This window comes from Stegastes partitus, unplaced genomic scaffold (assembly GCF_000690725.1).
Source record: "Stegastes partitus isolate 25-593 unplaced genomic scaffold, Stegastes_partitus-1.0.2 Scaffold1000, whole genome shotgun sequence".
Taxonomy (NCBI): Eukaryota; Metazoa; Chordata; class Actinopteri; family Pomacentridae; genus Stegastes; species Stegastes partitus.
In genome coordinates, this window is record NW_007578731.1 from 171566 (window position 1) to 181240 (window position 9675).

Below are 9675 nucleotides of genomic sequence, written 5' to 3' on the forward strand. Positions count from 1 at the left end.
AAGGTGTAGAGATGATGGATGGATGATTTCAGAACCTTAACCGGACGTGTGCGTTGATGCTTCTGTGCAGACGGGCTGTTCGGACAGTGCCAGGACCCTCAGCAGGAGCCCGTCCAGTACCGGGTGTCGGTGCCGGTCCTGCACAAGCTGCAGGAGGTCCTCAAAGACCTGATGGTTCAGGGTGAGTCCACTATCTTCCTCCTGTCACTATCTTCCTCCTGTCAAAATAAAAGCCTGACAGTTCGGTGTCTCTGTGTGCGGCTGCTCAGGTCTGACCTGGAAGGACGACGTCACCCAGGCGATCATCGGCAGAGAGCTGAGCGCCGTCCCGACCGTCGGCGGCGCCGGGCTTCCCTCGACCAAACAGTAGGAACAAGCTGCTGTCATCTGCATAGAAACCAACCTGCAGCCTCAGAGGTGATCCCAGTGTTTTATTCGCAGGTCCTCCAGGCTGCCGGGTCCCCAGAAGGTCCAGGGTCCTGGAGATCCAGCCGACCCCGACAGGATGCAGCAGTACCTGGACTACATGGTCCTGGACCCGTCCCGGTCCTCGGTCCACATGCAGACGCCTCTACTGGACCCGTACAGCTTCCACAAGGTGCCGACACCGTCCTCATGTCTGTTTGTTGGTCACTGTGATTCTGTTTGTCGTCATTTTGTGTTTTTTCTGATGGTTGGCGTCATTTTGTGTCACTTTGTGTCATTTTGTGTCATTTTGTGTCACTTTGTGGTCGTCTTTGGTCTGTTTTGGTGAGTTTGTGGTCTCGTTTTTTTCTTTTGTCATCATTTTCAGTCATTTTACGTCACTTTGTCGTCTTTTTGTGTCTTTTTTGTGGTTGGTTTGTGTTTTTTGGGACCACTTGATGCATCGTCATGGTTTCATTTTTTGCTTTGTGTTCATTTTGTGTCTCTTTGTGGCCATCACTTGTCTCTTTGCAGTCATCTTGTGTGCTTTTTGAACATTTTGGTGTCTTTGTGGTCATGTTGTGACCATCTGATGCATCTTCTTATGTTCATTTTGTGTCTCTTTGTGATCGTTGTATTTCCATTTGTGGTCATTTTATCTCTGTTTGACGTCATTTCATGCACTTTGTGGTGATCTTTGGTGTGTTGTGGTCATTTTGTGTCTGTTTGTGGTTATATGGTGTCATTTTGTATGTTTTTGTAGTCACTGTTTGTCTCTGTTGTCATTTTGTGTCTCTTTCTGGTCATTTTGTGGTTTTTGGTGTCTCTAGATGTCTGTAGATGGTCTTTTTTTTCTTCTTTTTTGTAATTTTGCGTCTTTTTGTGCTCCCTCTTCATCTCTGCTGTACTTTTCTGCCTCTTTCTTCTCATTTTGTGTCTCTTTGTGGTAATGTAGGGGGTTTCTCTATGTGGTCTGTTTTTTTTCCTTTTTGGACATTTGACATCTTTTTATGGTCACTTTTCACATCTGTAGCACTTTATTGGCCCTTTGTTTTCATTTTGTTGTCTGTTTATTGTCTTTTTTGGTGTTTGGTGACCATGTTTTGTCTTTTTTTCCCCTTTTCAGTAATTGTGCTGGTTTTCTTGCTTCCTTTTCACATCTGTGGTAGCTTTCTGCCTCGTTCTTGTCGTTTTGTTGCCTCCTTGTCGGCTCGTCGTGGTGTTTTTGTGTGTATCAGAGCTCTGACGTGCTTTCTGTTGCTTCCCGTTGTCTTCCTGCAGCAGCAGTACGGCTACCAGGACGAGGAGGAGCGCTCCCTCAACTCTCTGGACGACAACGCCGGCTTCCCGCCTTTTCCCTCGTCCAGATCCAGAAGCAGAGGAGGCGCTCTGGACCGGGACCGGCAGCTCCTGCAGGACCTGCTGTCGCTGTACCTGGCCTCTCCTTCCTCCTCCTCGTCTTCGTCGCCGTTGTCCCGCCACCGAGGTCCGGCTGCAGGCCTCCCTTCCTCGTCCTCCTCCTCCTCGGCCTCCTTCTTCCCGGAGCTGGACTTCCCGCTGGACTACGGAGAGGACTTTGTTTCCCAGGTGTCCCAGGTGAGCGAGCAGCCGGAGGAGAAGAAGGCGGAGGAGTACGACGCCCTGTCGGGTCTGGACGGTGAGAAGAACATCCAGCTTCTGCTCTGTTGTCTCATCATGTGGCTTCTTCTCTGTTGGTCCTCCTCTCATCATTTTGTGTCTCTTTGTGGTTTGTTGTGAGTCGTTTTCCATCTCGTCGTCGTATTTTGTGGGTTTTTTGTGACCATTTGGTCTCTTACGTGTGTTTTGTCATGCTAAGTCACTTTATAGTAATTTTCTGTCTGTTTTTGGACATTTTGAACCTTTAATTAGGCATTTTTTGCATCTTGGTGGTAGACATTTGTCTTTTATGGTCTCATTTTTTTACTTTTATCGTCATTTTCTGTCTGTTTTTGGTCATTTTCTGTTTGTTTTCAGGTATTTTGTGTTTTTTGTGACCATCTTGTGTCTCTTTGTGCTCATCTTACATGTGTTTTATAATTTTAAGTCACTTTATAGTAATTTTGTGTCTGTTTTTGGACATTTTAAACCTTTAATTAGTCATGGTGTGGTAGTCATTTGTCTTTTGTGGTCTCATTTCTTTTTACTTTTATCGTCATTTTCTGTCTGGTTTTTGTTATTTTCTGTTATTTGTGATCATTTTGTGTCTCTTTTCACTCGTCTTATGTGTGTTTTGTCATGTTAAGTCACTTTATAGTCAGTATTTGTCTGTTTTTAGACATTTTGAACCTTTAATGAGTGATTTTTTGCTTCTTGGTGGTCATGATTTGTCTTTTGTTTTCATTTTGTGTCTCTTTGTGGTCTCATTTTTTAACTTTTAGAGTCCTTTTCTGTTTGTTTTTAGCCATTTTGTGTTACTTATGACCATTTTGTGGAGCTCGTTTGCATGTTTGTGGTCCTCAAATGTGCGTTTTGAAAATTTTGCATCTCTTTTTTTTCTTTTTTTGATCATTTTTGTCCTTGTAGGGTAACTGTGTGTCTGGACATTTCGCGTTTTCGCGTCTCTTTGTCACCGTGTTCTGTTTGTTTTCGGTCGTTCTGGATCTTTCTGTGGTCTTTGTGTGTCTCTGTAGTGATTCTTCTGTCCTGTTGTCTTCCTTCTGTTTGTGGTTGGTTCTTGTCTCGTTGAGTTACATTTTTGTCTTTCTGTCATTATTTTGTGGGGTTTTTTTTGTGGTTGAAATTTGCAGGAATCATTCACGACTCCACACTTTGCTTTCCCAGTAATCTTTTCCGCTGTACTTCCAGAGCGCTCCCTGCAGAGACTGGCTCTGCTGCTCGACCACTACGGCCTCGACGTGAAGGATTTGTCTCCGGAGCAGAAGGACAACCTGCCGGCCGCCCTCAAGCAGCTGCAGATGGAAAACTCGTACGGCTACAAGCAAACCAAAGGTCTGTGGAGCTGCCGACGGATCGGCGTGTTAACCGTGTTGTGCTGCATCGTTAATGAGCAGCTTTTTGTTTTTGCTTGTTTTTCAGATAAATATGGAAAAAACGCTGCCACGGGGAAGAAGGTGAGCTCCTCTGTGTTTTTAACATCTAATTATCTGTAGAAGACATGAAGATAGAGCCGGTTCAGACTGAGATGGACGCTGAGGCGGAAGATAAACAAACAAACTGAATAAAAAAGCTGAACGCGGTAGTTATGGACGGATGAGGTGCAGCTGTGTGCAGGAGGTGATTCACCTTCATCTGATTTATCTGCACAGCGTCCTAATGATCTAATTACTGGAGAACAAAACAAGAAAACATCCATAAATAAACGAATCTCTTATCCAGAGTGCTTTTAGTTTGTCTGTTTGCACTGGTTTAGTGTCTCTTTGTGGCTGTTTTGTGTATCTTCATGTTCATTATTTATCTTTTTGTCTGTTTTTATGTTTTTTTGTGCTAAAGGTTTTGGGTTTTGGTCACATTTTTGTCTCTGTGTGATAATTTTGCCTGTTTTTGTGGTAAATTTGCCTTTTTATGGTTGTTTTGTGTCTTTGTGGATCATTTTCTCGTCCTTTTTTTGTCCATAATCTGTGGTTCTTGTGCAGCTCTGCACAGGAGATAAATGAGGCTTCATTTGTTTTCTGCAAAACATCCTAATTAACCAATTATTGGAGAAGAAAAGAAGAAAATAGCCATAAATTAAACAGCAGATCTGTAACACAGAGGCCTGTTTTCATAACCTTCATTATTTTAGTTTGTCTCTGTGGAGTCATTGTGTGTCTCTTTTTGTGTGTTTTGTGTCATTGTGTGTCTCTGTCATCATTTTTTGTGTTAATTAATTTATTTTTTTGTACATTTTTTGTGAAAAAACTCATGAAACTAAAAACCAAAATAGTTATTATAGGCTGAAAAAAGCTAAAAAATACACAGAATATTCATAAATCGTGTACATTTGTATATATAATCATGATTAAAGGAACTGCAGGAGGCAGAAAACGATCACAAGAACCAAAGTAATGCGAGAAACTTATTTTAATTCCTGATTTAGATTTTTAACAGAACTAAAGATGTAAAAAAAAATAAAATTCTGTTACTGACACCTCGTTATTTGTCGTCATCCGTCAGGTCACAGAGAGTTCGATGGCCTACAAAATGGCCGCCCAGGAGGCTCCGCCCCCCGCCGCCAAACCCCCAAAACCAGAAGCGGCCGTGAAGGAGGCGACCCCCGGCGAGGCGGCCAAACTGGACAAACTGGGACCGAAGCAGCCGGCGGACCAGCAGAAGGAGTTCGGCTACATCGTGGCCAATCAGAGGTACGGAACATTCACTTCCTGCTTGTTCAGCCAATCAGGAGGACGGATGGATGTGATGTCACATTGTTGTTGTCGCGTCACAGTCGGGTGTGTTTGTCAGTAAAGCTGATCGCAACATGAAAAAAGCAGAGAGAAATTAAGAAGAAAGAAAGAAGGAGTGTGTGTGTTCGTGTTCGGGATCGACCGATGTGTTGTCGATAAATTTCTGGTAATCGATAACCGTCAATAACTAATATTTAAAATCAATATACATTAAAGCTGTTCATGACCAGCATGTGGCAGCAGCTCACATCCGTAATGATTAATAAGACTGAATATGTGCGACAGAAACATTAGCGATGACGTGTGAGCGTAGCGTGATGCTACGACACTTCTGTTTCAGATCAATCGATTGTGATCAATAACAGTCTGCCTGCCGTTCTTTCTCAGATCTTTTACCTTTATTCCCCACTGAGGTTCATGCCTTAATGCGTTATCAATTATTACTTGCCACTCATTTTAAATCTGTGGCTGCCTCCTAGCCGTTAGCATAGCATTAGCCACTCTCAAAGCAGCTAACGTCCTGATTCGTGCTGACGGCTGTTCTTCGTATCCGTGGTGAAGTTAATCTGACTTTATGACGATGCTACAGGCGCTCCAGCTAGCATTAGCTACAGGCTAAGAGGCACAGCGGACCTCTTAGCGATAGCATTAGCCTAGCACCGCTGGCAGAACAAGTACCTTTCTGTATGAGCTGCCCCGCTCACTCTCTGTCTCTCTGAGTAAACAATCGCTGTGATTGGCTGCCAGTCAACAGTAACAGCCAATCAGAAGGAGCTGGATGACTGGCCAATAAAAATATCAGTGATCTGAGAATGCCAGATCTCAGCGTCAGTGATGTGCTGTGAGCGGTCGATCCCTCGTTTGTGTGTCTGAGCGTCTGGTTGTGTGTCGTTGCTGCAGCCCCCTCAGTCTGAATGACGGGGTTCACCTGCTGCAGCTGCTGTCAGACAGGATCGGTCTCTCCGGCGGCTCCCTCCTCAACATCAGGTAGGACCGGAAGGCTCAGAACCCGGGTCCTGCTCGGCCTCTGGTTCCGCTCGGATCATTTGTTGGATCGGTGGTGGTTCTGCACGCTGGCCCTGATTGGCTGCATCGTGTCTCTGCTCTGCTGCAAACCCTCGTCTCTAAGCTTCACCTGAAAAACCTGCAAACATCTCTTCATCGGCTCGTTTCTGTCAAACAACGAGGAAGCTTTAAAAACCAGCATAAAGGTCCAACCGCTGTTAGTGTAAAAACCAGGACAAAAAAAGAAAAAAAAAATAATTAAACAAAACAAGGAAAAACAAATGTTATGCACTAAACCTGAAAAACACCAAACACAACAGAAAAAATATTTTTGGAATTGCAGCCAAATAAAACGAGATAAATCTGCAGAATGTAAATAATAAGACACAGGGCAAGAAATTTGAATTTTAAAAAACAACAACAAAAAAACAACAACAACAAAGAAATCCCAAACCTAAATAAACTAAATTTAATTAAAATTAAAAATATCCAAATTTTCAAAATAAAAAAAAACAGATCTTGCTTGTTAAATGTATATATATGAACATATATATATTTAATGTAGTATGAATACAAGCAAAACTGAAACAATATTTAAAATTACTGAAAATTCAACATAAAAGAAAAATTCATTTAATTCATGTTCTTCAACTCAAAGCATTTTATTTCAATCAAGCTGGTTAAATATATATGTAAAAAATGGCTCTCAAATAATAGTAATAAAAAATGACCAATTACAATATCTAATCTAAGGGTAAAAAATAAAACTAAATAAACAGATTCTGCTTGGAAGTACATTAAAAATGTTTAAAAAAAAAAAAGTTTTAAAAACGTAAACAAAAATCCTTCACATTTTATGGTAAAGTACAAACAAAATTGAAACAAATAAGAAAAATCCCAAATAACAACAAACAAAACTCGACAACTTAACACATGAATTATAAACAGCTGCAATCAGTTTAATTGTATTTATAAAAGAGTTTATTCACCGCACAGTGTTTAATCAGTTTAATGGATTCACAAGAAAAAAGGGTCACACATTTAAATAAATGTAAGATGTCCAAGTATAACAAAAACTCAATCAAAAGTGGATTATCCACGTAAAAAGTATTTAAAAAGTTAAATATTGTAGAGAAATAAATACCAAAAAGAAAAATTATATATACATATAAACAGGAAATTTTTAATTTGTTTAAAAAATAAGTTGATTTACAAACAAATCTTTTTAAAATTACATGTAAAGTAAAAAAAAAAAAAAGTTCTAAAAATGTGATATCTAAGATTAACAAAAACGATTTTGCTCATAAAAAGGTTACAAAAAGTAATTTAATTTTATACGTTACAAATACAAACAAAAATATAAATAAACGATAACAAGAACGTAAAAAATCCTAAATAACAACAAACAAAACGCGACGTTACAAATGAATTATATTTAGCTGCAGTTATACAATAATAATAATAATAATAATAATAATAATAATAATAATATTTTCTTCGTCCAACACTTGAATCATTTTAAATATTCGTGTTGATCAAACCTTTCAGCAGAAACATGACTGAAGAAGCAGATTTTTGCAGCGTGTTTGAATCCTTTTGACCTTCGCTTGAAATCTTTCAGCTTTTGTTCAATTTCATGAATCGTTTACTTTCAGACTCACGTTCACTGAACTCATGCTTCTGGTCCTTCTGCTCCTCTGCAGCGTGGTCGGACCCGCCATCACCTTCAGGATCAGACCCAACGCCAAGAACCTGACGGCCGCCGACGTGGCCGAGAAGGCTGGTAAGGAGGAAAGGAGGGAAGGAAGGAAGGGAGGAGGGAGGGAAGGAAGGGAGGAAGGGAGGAAGGAGGGAAGGGTAACAGGAGGGAGGAAGAAGGAAGGAAGGAAGGAAGAAAGGAAAGAAGGAAGGAAGGAAGAGATGGAAGGAAGGAACAAGGGAAGGGATGGGGGGGAGGAAGAAGGGAGGAGGGAGGGCAAGGAAGGAGGGAGGAAGGGAGAAAGAAAGGAAGGGAGGTGGGAAGGAATGGAGGGAGGGAGGGAGGAAGTAAGGGTAAAAGGAGGGAGGACGGAAGAAGAAAGAAAGGAGGAAAGGAAGGGAGGGAGGAGGTAGGAATGGAGGAAGGGAGAAAGGGTAACAGGAGGGAAGAAGAAGGAAAGAAAGGAGGAGGGGGGAAGAGAAGGAAGGAAGAAAGAAGAAAGGAAGTGAGGAGGAGGGAATGCAAGGAAGGAAGGAGGAAAGGGTAAAAGGAGTGAGGAAGGAAGGAAAGGAAGGAATGGAGGTAGGAAGGAAGGGAAGGTGGGTGGCAGGAAGGAGGGAGAGAGGGAAGGAGGAAGGAAATGAAGGAAGTGAGTGAGGGAGGAGGGAATGCAAGGAAGGAAGGAGGAAAGGAAGGAAGGAGGGAGAAAAGGAAGGAGGGAGGGAGGAAGGGAAGGAAGGAAGGGAAGGTGGGTGGGAGAAAGGGGGGGAGAGAAAGAAGGGAGGAAGGAAGGAAGAAGAAAGTAAGGAAGGAAGAGAGGGAGGAGGAAGAAAGGAAAGGAGAGAGGGAAGAATAATAAATGAGGTTGTAGTGTTTTGCTGTGACGCTGAATCGTTGTCCAGTTGCAGAGAAGAACTTCCTGGAGTCTGAAACGGGCCTGAAGGTTCTGCAGAGCGGCGCCGGAGAGGTGAGTCATGTGACATCACACCTGTGATGTCACACCTGTGATGTCACACCTTAGTTAACGACAACAAGCAGAACATGAGCTCATCATCTTCATCATCACTGCTGCTCGTTAGCGGTCTGCGCTTTATTCTGTTGAACACTTTGAAAATTCCAGTTTCCTGATTTAGAGAAACATTTGAAGTAATTAATTTATTTAATTTTTGTCAAACTGTCATATCGTTAATATATAAAATTAAAAATGCATTTAATTTAAACAGTTTTACTGCAATTAGACACAGTGAACCGTCTCAGCGGGTTTTTTTGAGCTTTTATTTTGAAAGTCGCCCCTGGAGCTGCAGTCAGTTTGAATGAAGAGCAGCTTTTCTTTTCTTTTCTTTTTTTTTTGTTGTTGAGTCGGTGTGAGTTCGGCTGGACGGTACCAGAACTGCTCGCTGAGGGAAGACAACAAACCAGAAACAATAAACACCAACAAGAACAATTAAACATTTATTGTTTTTCACATTGAGGTAAATTTGTTAAAAATCTGAAAACACAGATCTTGCTCGTTAAAAGGTTCATTTAATGGATATATATAAACACATATTTAATGTAGTAAAAACACAAGCAAAACTGAAACAATGTTTCAAACGACTGAAAATTCAACATAAAGTAATAATTCATTTAATTCATGTTTTTCATCTCAAAGGGTTTTATTTCAATCAAGCTGGTTTACAACAAAATATATTTTAAAAATGTCTCACAAATAATAGCAAGAAGAAACAAACAATTACAATATTTAATCTATCTAAGGGTAAAAAATAAAACTAAACAGATTTTGCCTGGAAGTCGGTTAAAAATGTAAAAAGAACAAAAAACAAACATACAAATAAAACAAACATCATTCTTCACGACTAACGAGCTTCAGGTTGTTTTTGTTTCTGGGCTTTAAAAACTAAGATAAATCCTGAGTTCTTCTGTCACAGAGAGACGATGCCAAGGCGTTGCCCCTGGCGACCAGAGTCCAGCCTGGTTCCCGCTGGGTGTTCGCCACCCTGGTGGCCATGGCCTGCATCGGCGGCATCCTGGTGGCGGCCATGACCATCGCCTGCCTCCGTCACCACGCTCACCGCCTGGCGGCCAAGAAGCTGGGCCTGGGCCCGGAGGGAGGCAGCTTCAGCCACCAGGAGTACCAGGTGGGGAGGAGACACCGCTGTTTACCTGTAAACAAGCAAGACAATCATGTAAACAAGCAGGAAA

General features: G+C 41.6%; 1 pseudogene; it reads left to right on the forward strand.

The window, feature by feature from the left end:
* LOC103366975 (receptor-type tyrosine-protein phosphatase-like N) overlaps positions 1–9675 on the forward strand; it is a 30825-nt pseudogene that overhangs the window by 17204 nt on the left and 3946 nt on the right.